The 12,713-nt window shown below is 46.2% G+C and overlaps 1 long non-coding RNA gene across 8 annotated transcripts in view; it reads right to left on the bottom strand.

Annotated features, from left to right (window-relative positions):
- The window catches only part of LOC135069678 (uncharacterized), a 100,645-nt gene that overhangs the window by 70,204 nt on the left and 17,728 nt on the right, over nucleotides 1-12,713 (bottom strand). For 6 of the 8 annotated variants that reach the window (XR_010255896.1, XR_010255902.1, XR_010255884.1 and 3 more), the window contains exon 1: nucleotides 18-159. The exons of the other annotated variants lie outside the window; for them this stretch is intronic. This is a non-coding gene — a long non-coding RNA (uncharacterized LOC135069678). Of the gene's footprint in view, nucleotides 1-17; nucleotides 160-12,713 lie in introns of those variants that run through there. 8 annotated transcript variants of the gene reach the window in all.

Here is a 12,713-nt window from a genome sequence, read left to right on the forward strand (position 1 = left end):
AAAAGCACTATACCTACATCGTTTAAGGCTGTAGGAGAGGATACTGCTGGAATGTGGGCTCTGCTGCTGCTGTGAGATTTCAGCACGCTGGCAGTGTCAGTGAGATATACAGCAGCTGCTGCTGCCCCGGGATCAGGAAGGCTCACGTCACGATAATCAGATGAGCTCTGCAGTTGATAGATCTAGTCTGCTGCAGACAGCATAATCGATCTCATCTTTGATGCCGGCAAAGCAGCAAGCGCAGATTCCGCACAGCGGAGACTGATTGCAACTGGCTGAGGGAGCTGACAGAAGGTTTTGCGCCTGCTAAGATCCGGCGCCTAGGGCGCATGCCCCCCTAGCCCTTCCCCTAGTTACGGCCATGACCTGGGAGTGGGCCTAGAAAGCAAAGTGTCAATTTTTGCAGACGACACTAAACTGTGTTGAGTAATTAATTCAGACAAGGATGTTGAGTCTCTGCGGAATGATTTATCCAGACTGGAGGTCTGGGCAGACAAATGGGGACTGAGTTTCAATATAGAAAAATGTAAAGTTATGCACTTTGGGACTAAGACTAATCTGGCAGCCTATAAATTAAATGGGGATAATGTAGGGATAACCGTAGTTGAAAAGGATTTGGGTGTGCTCATCGATAATATACTTAGTAGCAGTACGCAGTGTCAAAATGCAGCAACAAAAGCAAATAAGGTGTCAGCATGCATAAAATGGGGAATGGAGACAAGGGATGAGAGTGTAATCCTGCCACTGTATAAATCATTGGTATGACCGCACCTGGAATATTGTGTACAGTTCTGGGCACCGCACTATAAAAAAAGATATCTTGGAACTCGAAAGGGTTCAGAGGCGAGCCACCAAACTGGTTAAGGGCTAGATATGTTTACACTGGAAATGAGGAGGCTGAGAGGGGACATTATTAACATTTATAAATACATTAAGGGACAATACATGGACTTATCAGACGATCTGTTTATCAAAAAAACGCTACATAGGACATGGACACGCCCTGAGGTTAGAAGAAAAAAAGATTCATACACAACGGAGGAAAGGGTTCTTCACAGTAAGAACAATAAAGATCTGGAATTCCCTACCAGAGAAGGTAGTAATGGTGGACTCACTAAATGAGTTAAAAAACGGATTAGATAAATTCCTGATAGAAATATCCAAGGCTACAGCATCTAAGTGATATATAATTTAAAATACAGGTTGAACTCGATGGACATCTTGTATTTTTTCAACGTCACCAACTATGTAACGGGTTTAAAATATCGCCTAGTGTGTACCCAGCTTAATCATATGGGTTTTATTTTGATTTTTTTCTGAAATCGTGTTTATTTATAATTTTTCAAGGTTGCATCCACAGTAGACATTATATCAGGCATATAAGACCAAGGTAGAATAATACAAATATTGGCGAATAGCTTACTAAAACAAAGAACGGTAAATGGAGCACATATGGAACGACCCAGCCATGGACATTGATAGCAACAAGTCAGAAAGCCGAGAGCTTGACTCCCACATGAATTCAGGGAGATTCTATGTTCTGCTAGCAGTCCTTTATCTACACAACACTGTAATTGAGATGGGCAGTATGGAATCAGAAGCAGCTTCAGGGCCCTGGATATGTAGGGCTTTGAATGTCAGTAAATCTATCCTGAAATAGTTTCTCCATCTTACAGGTAGTCAGTGAAGGGAGTAGAGGATGGGTGTTATGTGGCTGGAATGGGGCTGGTTGGTTAATAGCATTTTGTGCCAGCTGCAAGCGGTGCACTTCTTTTGCTTGGAAACCCATGTACTGGGCATTGCAATAGTCTAGGTGTGATAATAGAAATACATGTATGACTTTAGGGAGATCTGAGGGAATTAAGTGCTTGGTTTTGGTTGTGGCTGATACCTGATGTTTAATTTTTCAAGCCACTATCCAGGACATCAATATTCAACACATGTTCAGTGTTTTGTAATTCTGAAACCCCAAGCTCATCAAGACAGCCATTTAGGGACTTCCGGTGGGAGGGGCACCTAGCGTGGCTACATTTTACATGGGCTCTGGACCTTGACTCCTGAAATCATCCTGCAACAAAGTTATTCTTTTCAGAAATTCATCTCCCAGGCTGTTGAGCTGCTTCCAAACTCTGGAGAGAATACAGATACGTTTTCAGGTCTGGAGTCCCTTTCTATTCACCGGAGTCAAGCCTGTATCCCTTCAGGTGTCTATGACCACCCTCGGCCATATTAGGGCACAGAAGCTGAGTGTGCGCTACTCTCCTAAAGCAATTTATCATATCTGCCACTGCACTGCTGATCTTCACTGACGTGGCCAACTCACTTCTGCCTATTGCAGTTGGGAATCTATCCTGCTGTACCTGCTGCAGTTACAAAGCCTCCAGACTGTCTTTCATGCTTCAGGTTTCTTTAAGCCTGTGGCTGCAGGTTTTGGATGCACATTGGGAAAGGATTCCTGCTATAGAGGTGTACTGCTGAGCAGCTGCGCTATCACCCTTATGGAGGAGTTGCCCTTGAGGGGAGGTGTGACAGTTTTACTGACCTGGACTGTTGCCTGCCATTTTGTCACATGGCGGGTACTCACCGCCGCGGGTCCCGGGATCCATACCCTGCCGGCGCAGCTAGCGGTGGTGCTCGGTGGCCACATGGGGGAGCGTCGCGGTTAGCGACGGGAGTGACGGCTTCCTGGAGGCTGGAGGGAGGACCTAGTGGCTGCAGCCTCCCTGTGTGTCTGCAGTACAGGGGGCAGCCATGTTGGAGACCAAGTGCAGCACCAATGAGCGTATGGGTGAGTGTCAACCAATCCTGGTTTTCTGCTGCCTATAAATAGGCTGGGATTGTTGCATTCTGTGCCAGTGCTTTGTTGTGTTACTCTGTACCCTAGCTCTGTGCTCTGGCAGATTACTCTCTGCGTCTTTAGGTAATTTGGTTCCATCTCGCTCTCCGAGTTGTCAGTCAGCTCTCATTGCACTACGACCAAAAACCCAAAGGCTAAGTATAGTATCAAGGGTACTATAATGGAAACTACTGAGGAGGAAAGAGATTTAGGAGTCACTATTTCAAGTGACTTGAAGGCAGGAAAGCAATGCAACAAAGCAATGAGAAAGGCAAGTCAGATGCTTGGTTGCATAGGGAGAGGAATCAGTAGCAGGAAAAAAGAAGTGATAATGCCACTGTATGGGTCATTGGTAAGGCCCCATCTGGAATACTGTGTCCAGTTCTGGAGACCCTATCTCCAGAAGGATATAAATACATTAGAGAGTGTACAAAGAAGGGCAACTAAAATGGTGCATGGCCTACATCACAAAACTTACACGGAAAGGCTAAAAGATCTTAACATGTATAGTTTGGAGGAGAGAAGGGAAAGGGGAGACATGATAGAAACTTTCAAATATATAAAGGGTCTTAACAAAGTTCAGGAGGGAAACATTCTTCAAAGGAAAAGAAGTATTAGAACTCGAGGGCATACATTGAGACTGGAGGGGGGGAGGTTCAGGGGAAATTTAAGGAAAAATTACTTCACAGAAAGGGTAGTGGATAAGTGGAATAGCCTCCCATCAGAGGTGGTAGAGGCTAAGACTGTAGGGCAATTTAAACATGCTTGGGACAGGCATATGAATATCCTTACAAAGAATCAAGTTAAAAAAGGGTTGAGATTGCCTAAAGGATAAAATAAAAAAGGGGCAGACTAGATGGGCCAAGTGGTTCTTATCTGCCGTCAAATTCTATGTTTCTATGACCACCAGCTTCCCTGTGCGCGGTCACAGTCGACCACTCTCCCGCCGGTGTCTTCAAGTTCTCTAGGTTTCCTGTGGTGGTTTGTCAGCCTCAGTCTGTGTCCTTCGGTCACGTCTCCGCATCATCCAATGGAGATCCTTGCAGCTCCTCAGTTACGTCCTCGCTTCAGCTAGATACCCGTCTTCACAGTTCTCCTTCCACGTCTTCGCATCATCCTGCAACCGGTCTTCACAGTTCTTCAGCCACGTCTTCGCATCATCCAGCAACTTAACCTCACAGTTCTTCAACCACGCCGTCGCATCATCCAGCAACTTAACTTCACAGTTCGTCAACCACGTCTTCGTATCATCTAAAGCAAACTTTTCTCAGTTCTTCAGTCTCGACTTCGTATCATTCATTGGACAATCTTACAGTTTTTACTCACGTTATCAACCCATCCAGAAACCTATTCTCCGCAGTTCATCTCATGCCCCCACGTCACCCTGCAAACCTCATCATAGTTCCACAGTCACGCCCATTCTTCGAACCATCTCTCTCTGCAAGCACCAGCCTCTTCCTTCAGGAGTTCAAAGACTTCATTCTCTACAGTTTATCAGTCCCAAGCCAGTTTGACTTCATACTGCTTTTCTCTGTTTGTGCCGTTAATAAATATATGAAAAGGAATAATCTTCGACCTCCTTGTTTACTGCACTCCGGAGCATCTGCTCCTTCGGTTGGTCTGAGTCCAACGGATTCACAAAAACAGACTGTCCTGGCACATGTGTGCTGAATTGGTTGCTGCAGCTGTGTTCCCTGAGCTGAGGGGGATCCGGTCTACAAGGTCTCCCACTGTGGCATGTCAGATGCCACCTTGGTCACTGATGTCTGCAGAGGATTGTCAAATTCGCAACTCTATCCTGCTTGGCTCGACCCCCCTGATCTGCTGAGCGGTTATAGTGATTTTGGACTCTGTTGTGACACCCTGAGATCCCCCAGTGGCGGTTGATGGAGGACCATCTCCCGAGGGCTGCAGTGACCTGCACATTTAGGACCCCTGCCTCTCTGTGCATGAAACTTCGTATACAACACATATTTTGGACTCTTGTTACTCTTTATCCCATTCTCCCTACTTCTGGACAGTTTGGACAGTTGCTATACTAAAGTCCACATACTTGTTTTTTGTTCGAATTCACATTTATTTTCTTTCATTCTTTGTTTCACTGAATCTGTTCCCATTTGCGTTTAATTAGCCATTAATACAGTAGCTTTACATAGTGTATGCTTTTGTTTGCTGTGTCCCACTGCCACCCTGTGGTCAATATTCCACATTACCACATTGATATTTAAGCTTCCCGTTTGGATTCTTTTCACATTATAGCAACAGTGTGTTTACCATTAGGATTGCTGTACTCAGGGTCGGACTGGCCCACAGGGGATCAGGGGAAACCACCGGTGGGCCACACTTTATGTGGGCCCTCCTACTCCTCTAGGGATCAGGTTCCAGACTTTATCCAGGTGCACTTGAATTATGCATTATACATATGTTACGATATACTTCACAAGAATATGGTTTATTATATATTTACACAGAAAATGTACTCTTTAATGGTTAGTCAAACCTCTGTGGTGGCTGGCCACACCCCCACTTGAGCCTGGCCACACCCTTAAAGCATGGGCCTGTACAACAACATTCCCCCGGTGGTCCCTTCATGCCCCAGTCCGATACTGGCTGTACTGTAACTTACTTTACATGGTTCATTATTTGTACTGATACAGATCTTTCCTTGTGGGTATTTCTCACTCATTTGTTTCAGACTGCCATTTTGTGATTGTTTCAAACCACCTCATTTACACTGTTATCTATGCTAAGTGACAGGTATCATCTTATACCATATTCACTGTGGATTCTTTAACTTTTCAATATGCTACCATAAGAGTCTTCCCAAGTGGCTGAGTGTTTGTCTTCACTTCTTTCTGCTTCACAAGTGGTGGAGGTACAGTGTGAAACATTGGTTAACCAGCTGGCAATGGAATTATTGAATATCTTGCTACCTCACATAGATAGCAAGTTTGATCATATATTGTCTAATTTGGGCATTGACTCTGTCCCTATTAATGATCAGACGCCTTGTCTGGATGCCCCAACTCAGTTGCTGCATAACGTTGAGCTTAGTGCCCTAACCTCTCCTGGTTTCCAACCAGAGTTTGCTGTGTCTACGTGAGTACCTTTGGTTGAAGCTACCATCGCTACTTTTGCCCCAACGCCTGCTCTCTGTTCTGCATTGCTCAGTTTTGGAGGGAATTGGGATCAGTCCCACAGTTTACTACCTGATTCTCCTCAGTGGACTGTACAAAGTGGGTACAAACATGGCTGTATCAGCCCATACGTTCCAATTTTCTACCCTCCTAATGGGATGTTGCATTCATTCAATAGAAGGAATGGATTATTCCCTCGCTCTGAGTATCTAGCATTTCTATTTAGGGATCCCATAGGTGCTGTTACTTAATTATATAACTACTTGCTTTTACCCTCATGGTCTTTTATGCTGGACCAATCATCATTATCCTGATTATGGCAATTTATACTGGATCTCCTTTAGAGTTTTGACATTTTGGGTAATGTTACTCAACTGAGGTTTTATTTTGTTATGCCCTTTTGTAACTTTTATTTTAGACCTCTCATCTCTGGTATGTATACCGCTATATTATTCTGATTTTGAGGTCTTTTAAGGACTGATTGCAAGTTCATGTCTCTTATGTCATCTTAACATTTGTGGAATTTGAGCCATGTCATTTTACATCTGTTTTCTGTAATATTTTTGTAGTACATAGTTATTTTCAGAACGCGGGCTGTGGCTGCAGCTCCCGTTCTCCTGTTCATTCCGTTATGGTTTTGGAAAACTAGAAAAATAGAGTGGTAGAAGCACTGTATCTCTATACTAATTTGTGCTGAATAGTTCCATCTCATATTTCCTGCATAAGTATTTGATATTATAATTTGCACACGGTTCCTTTTATACTTTGTGTAATTACTTGCGTCATTAGTTGCATAATTGTGATTATTATATTTCTTCTCAGCTATGTACGCAATTTACTCAATGCTTATGTAACATGTACTGATACATATGCTTCAATAAAAAAATGGTTTAACAAAAAAAAGGACAGCCATTTAGGGATATTATTGGGTTTTCAGTACACGGATCAAAAGACAAGTACAGTTCTGTATCATCTGCTTATTAGTGGTATACCAGGCCATGATGTCTGATTCTCAATTACCTTACCTAGAAAAGGAAGGTTTGATACTGGTTTATTTCTATTATCTCTTACGTCCTAGAGGATACTGGGGTCCACATTAGTACCATGAGGTATAGACGGATCTACTAGGAGTCATGGGCACTTTAGGAAATTGATAGTGTGGGCTGGCTCCTCCCTCTATGCCCCTCCTACCAGACTCAGCTTAGAAAATGTGCCCGGAGGAGCCGGTCACGCTTGGGAAGCTCCTGAAGAGTTTTCTGCATTTCTTTTCTTTTTTTTTATTGTTTTCAGGGAGGTCTGGCTGGCACCAGACTGCCTGCTTCGTGGGACTTGGGGGGTGACCTCCCTAAGGTTAGTGGTCCCGTTCCCCGCTGACAGGACACTGAGCTCCTGAGGGTCCTATTCGCAAGCCCCACCACGGCGAGCGTACAGACCCGCAGCACGCCGCCACCCCTAACAGAGCCTGAAGTCAGAAGAGTGGTGAGTAGGTGGCCGGCGTCCCGGTTAGCGGGTCGCCGGCTGTAATGGCGGCACAAGGGTAGGAGCGCAGCGCTGACATGCAGGCTGCGCTCCAGGCTTCAGAGACACTTTAGTGACCGCTGTGAGGGGCGAGCTGAAGCCACTACTGATACCCACACTGGCAGTGCACTGCAGGGGTTTTAACCCATTGTAGCACAGTATAATTACCTCAGCCAGTATAAAAAACCCAGGAAGACAGAGTGCCATTAAAGGGGAGGGCTTCACTCTGAGCGGATCCAGCAGCTCACCAGCGCTTTTTTCCCTCTGCAGCTATACACAGGCAGATTGACAGGGAAGCGCAGCTCCTCCACAAGGACTCCAGAACACCTCAGCAGTACCAGGGGGTCATAGCTGGGGGGGAGCAATATTTGGTGTACTAAGTCCTATTAAACTTAGTTTGCGACCCAGCTAAACGTGTTATTTAGCTGTAGGGGCGCTGTGTAGCGGGCTCCATTATACTCTGTGTTTCCCTAGGAGGGCACTGTGTGGGTTAACCGTGTATTTAACCTATTTCCTGTGTGTGTGTGTTCTTTCACATTTGCTATGTCAAAGGAGTGTGTATCATTCACAGCAGTGTTTTTCTCAATCTGGGGGTTCACTGCCGTGTACTCAGGATAGTACACATTCTCAGGCTAGTGCATCTGAACCAGTATGGTGAGGTGGACTCGGGAGAGGGGGATGCAGCTTTGTCACAGGGAATACAGGCCCTGATAGAAGCTATTGGAGAGGTCCTGCAAATCCCTGATAAGGTATCAGAGGACAAGGAGCAATCTTATTTTAATGTGAAAAAGAAATCCTCAGCTACTTTCCCTGCATCTATTAAATTCCCTAGTTGAAGCAACTTGGGTAAATCCTGGCAAGAAGTTTCAGGTCCCAAAACGGTTACTCACATCCTTCCCGTTTCCTCAGGATGATAGGAAAAAATGGGAAAACCCACCGATAGTTGATGCATCGGTTTCTAGGCTGTCTCGTAAGATAGTTTTACCTGTCCCTGGCGCAGCTTCCTTGAAGAATGCTGCAGACCGCAAGATTGAGACCACTCTCAAATCTCTGTACACAGCTGCGGGGGTGGCCCAGAGACCCACTATAGCTTGTGCATGGATCTCCAGAACCATTGCTAATTGATCAGGTAATCTAATTGACGGGTTAGATTCCTTATCCAGGGGGGGGGGGGGGAGATAATTTTACTCCAACAGCATATGCAGGATTCTGCTAACCTTATGGTGGAGGCCATAAAGGAAATGGTTTACTCAATGCATGCACCACTGCCATGGTGGTGTCAGCACGCAGGGGCTTGAGGCTACGCCAGTGGACTGCGGACGCGGATTCCAGGAAAGGCGTGAAAAACCTTCCTTTCACAGGTGAAGCCCTGTTTGGAGATTAATTGGATACGTGGATATCCAAGGCTACGGCGGTTAAGTCTACATATCTTCCTTCCGCAGCTCCCCCGGCTAGAAAATCCTAAACTGCTCCAACTCTGCAGTCCTTTCGGACAGCAAAGTTTAAATACAAAACCAAAGGTTCTTCTATGGCCTTCAAAGGCAATAGAGGTAAACCAACAAAAACAACAACTGCAGGTTCACAGGAACAGAACCCCGGTTCTGCTTCCTCTAAGCCTTCAGCATGACTGTGGACTGCACTGCCTGGAAGACAGGCAGGTGGGAGCCCATTTGAGATTCTTCAGTCACATATGGGCAACGTCATGCCAGGATCCCTGGGTCAAAGATCTTATAGCCCAGGGCTACAGACTGGAGTTTCAGGAACTCCACCTCACAGATTCTTCAAATCAGGCTTACCAGCTTCTCAAGAAGCAAGTATGACTTTACAGGAAGCAATTCAGAAACTGGTACATACTCAGGTCATTGTTCCAGTTCCACTTCAGCTGCAAAACCAGGGTTATTATTCCAACCTTTTTGTAGTTCCGAAACCGGACGGTTCAGTAAGGCCCATTTTAAATCTCAAGTCGTTGAACTCGTTCTTACGGGTGTTCAAGTTCAAGATGGAGTCACTGAGAGTGGTGATCTCAGGTCTGGAGGAGGGGGAATTCTTGGTATCTTTGGATATCAAGGATGCGTACCGTCATATTCTGATTTGGCCACCTCATCAGGCTTATCTACAGTTTGCATTACAGGACCATCACTACCAGTTCCAGGCCCTGCCATTTGGCCTCTCCACAGCACCGAGGGTGTTCACCAAGGTAATGGCAGAGATGATGTTTCTCCTCCGTAAACAGGGAGTGAACATAATACCATACCTGGATGATCTGCTGCTAAAAGCACCATCCAGGGAGAGGTTGTTAGTCAACATTGCCCTCTCAACCCGACTACTCCAGGATCACGGGTGGATATTGAACCTACCAAAATCTCATCTGGAACCAACATGGAGGCTTCCATTCCTGGGGATGATATTGGATACGGAGGCACCGAAGGTATTCCTTTCGTTGGAAAAATAAGATTTTACTTTCCGGTAAATCTATTTCTCGTAGTCCGTAGTGGATGCTGGGGACTCCGTAAGGACCATGGGGAATAGACGGGCTCCGCAGGAGACAGGGTACTTTAAGAAAGAATTTGGATACTGGTGTGCTCTGGCTCCTCCCTCTATGTCCCTCCTCCAGACATCAGTTAGAGAAACTGTGCCCGGAAGAGCTGACAGTACAAGGAAAGGATTTTGGAATCCAGGGCAAGACTCATACCAGTCACACCAATCACACCGTATAACTCGTGATAAACTTACCCAGTTAACAGTATGAACAACAACGGAGCATCAGATCAACCCTGATGCAACCAACATAACCCTTATTTAAGCAATAACTATATACAAGTATTGCAGAAGAAGTCCGCACTTGGGACGGGCGCCCAGCATCCACTACTGACTACGAGAAAATAAGATTTTACTCACCGGTAAATCTATTTCTCGTAGTCCGTAGTGGATGCTGGGAACTCCGTAAGGACCATGGGGAATAGACGGGCTCCGCAGGAGACTGGGCACTCTAAAAGAAAGATTAGGTACTATCTGGTGTGCACTGGCTCCTCCCTCTATGCCCCTCCTCCAGACCTCAGTTAGGATACTGTGCCCGGAAAAGCTGACACAATAAGGAAGGATTTTGAATCCCGGGTAAGACTCATACCAGCCACACCAATCACACCGTATAACTCGTGATACTATACCCAGTTAACAGTATGAAATATAACGGAGCCTCTCAACAGATGGCTCAACAATAACCCTTTAGTTAGGCAATAACTATATACAAGTATTGCAGACAATCCGCACTTGGGATGGGCGCCCAGCATCCACTACGGACTACGAGAAATAGATTTACCGGTGAGTAAAATCTTATTTTCTCTGACGTCCTAGTGGATGCTGGGAACTCCGTAAGGACCATGGGGATTATACCAAAGCTCCCAAACGGGCGGGAGAGTGCGGATGACTCTGCAGCACCGAATGAGAGAACTCAAGGTCCTCCTCAGCCAGGGTATCAAATTTGTAGAATTTAGCAAACGTGTTTGCCCCTGACCAAGTTGCAGCTCGGCAAAGTTGTAAAGCCGAGACCCCTCGGGCAGCCGCCCAAGATGAGCCCACTTTCCTCGTGGAATGGGCTGTTACTGATTTAGGATGCGGCAATCCAGCCGCAGAATGCTCCAGCTGAATTGTGCTACAAATTCAGCGAGCAATAGTCTGCTTAGAAGCAGGAGCACCTATTTTGTTGGGTGCCTACAGGATAAAAAACGAGTCAGTTTTCCTGACTCCAGCCGTCCTGGAAATATAAATTTTTAAGGCCCTGACTACGTCCAGTAACTTGGAATCTTCCAAGTCCCTAGTAGCCGCAGGCACTACAATAGGTTGGTTCAAGTGAAAAGCTGATACCACCCTAGGGAGAAACTGGGGACGAGTCCTCAATTCTGCCCTATCCATATGGAAAATCAGATAAGGGCTTTTACATGACAAAGCCGCCAATTCTGACACACGCCTGGCCGAAGCCAAGGCCAATAACATGACCACTTTCCACGTGAGATATTTCAAATCCACAGTTTTAAGTGGCTCAAACCAATGTGATTTTAAGAAACTCAACACCACGTTGAGATCCCAAGGTGCCACAGAAGGCACAAAAAAGGGGCTGAATATGTAGCACTCCCTTTACAATGTCTTAACTCCAGGCAGTGAAGCCAGTTCTTTCTGGAAGAAAATCGACAGAGCCGAAATCTGGACCTTAATGGAACCCAATTTTAGGCCCATAGTCACTCCTGACTGTAGGAAGTGCAGAAAACGACCCAGCTGAAATTCCTCCGTTGGGGCCTTCCTGGCCTCACACCACGCAACATATTTTCGCCAAATACGGTGATAATGGTTTGCGGTTACTTCTTTCCTGGCTTTTATCAGCGTAGGAATGACTTCCTCCGGAATGCCCTTTTGCTTTAGGATCCGGAATTCAACCGCCATGCCGTCCAACGCAGCCGCGGTAAGTCTTGGAACAGACAGGGCCCCTGCTGTAGCAGATCCTGTCTGAGCGGTAGAGGCCATGGGTCCTCTGATATTATTTCTTGAAGTTCTGGGCACCAAGCTCTTCTTGGCCCATCCGGAACCACGAGTATCGTTCTTACTCCTCGTTTTCTTATTATTCTCAGTACCTTTGGTATGAGAGACAGAGGAGGGAATACATAAACTGACTGGTACACCCACGGTGTCACTAGAGCGTCCACAGCTATTGCCTGAGGGTCCCTTGACCTGGCGCAATATCTAGTTTTTTTGTTTAGGCGGGACGCCATCATGTCCACCTGTGGCCTTTCCCAACGGTTTACCAACAGTTGGAAGACTTCTGGATGAAGTCCCCACTCTCCCGGGTGTCGGTCGTGTCTGCTGAGGAAGTCTGCTTCCCAGTTGTCCACTCCCGGAATGAACACTGCTGACAGTGCGAAGACGTGATTTTCCGCCCATCGGAGAATCCTTGTGGCTTCTGCCATCGCCATCCTGCTTCTTGTGCCGCCCTGTCGGTTTACATGGGCGACTGCCGTAATGTTGTCTGATTGGATCAGTACCGGCTGGTTTTGAAGCAGAGGCCTTGCCAGACTTAGGGAATTGTAAATGGCCCTCAGTTCCAGAATATTTATGTGTAGGGACGACTCCTGACTTGACCAAAGTCCTTGGAAATTTCTTCCCTGTGTGACTGCCCCCCAGCCTCGAAGGCTGGCGTCCGTGGTTACCAGGACCCAGTCCTGTATGCCGAA

This window comes from Pseudophryne corroboree, chromosome 1, assembly GCF_028390025.1.
Source record: "Pseudophryne corroboree isolate aPseCor3 chromosome 1, aPseCor3.hap2, whole genome shotgun sequence".
In the NCBI taxonomy this organism is placed as follows: domain Eukaryota; kingdom Metazoa; phylum Chordata; class Amphibia; order Anura; family Myobatrachidae; genus Pseudophryne; species Pseudophryne corroboree.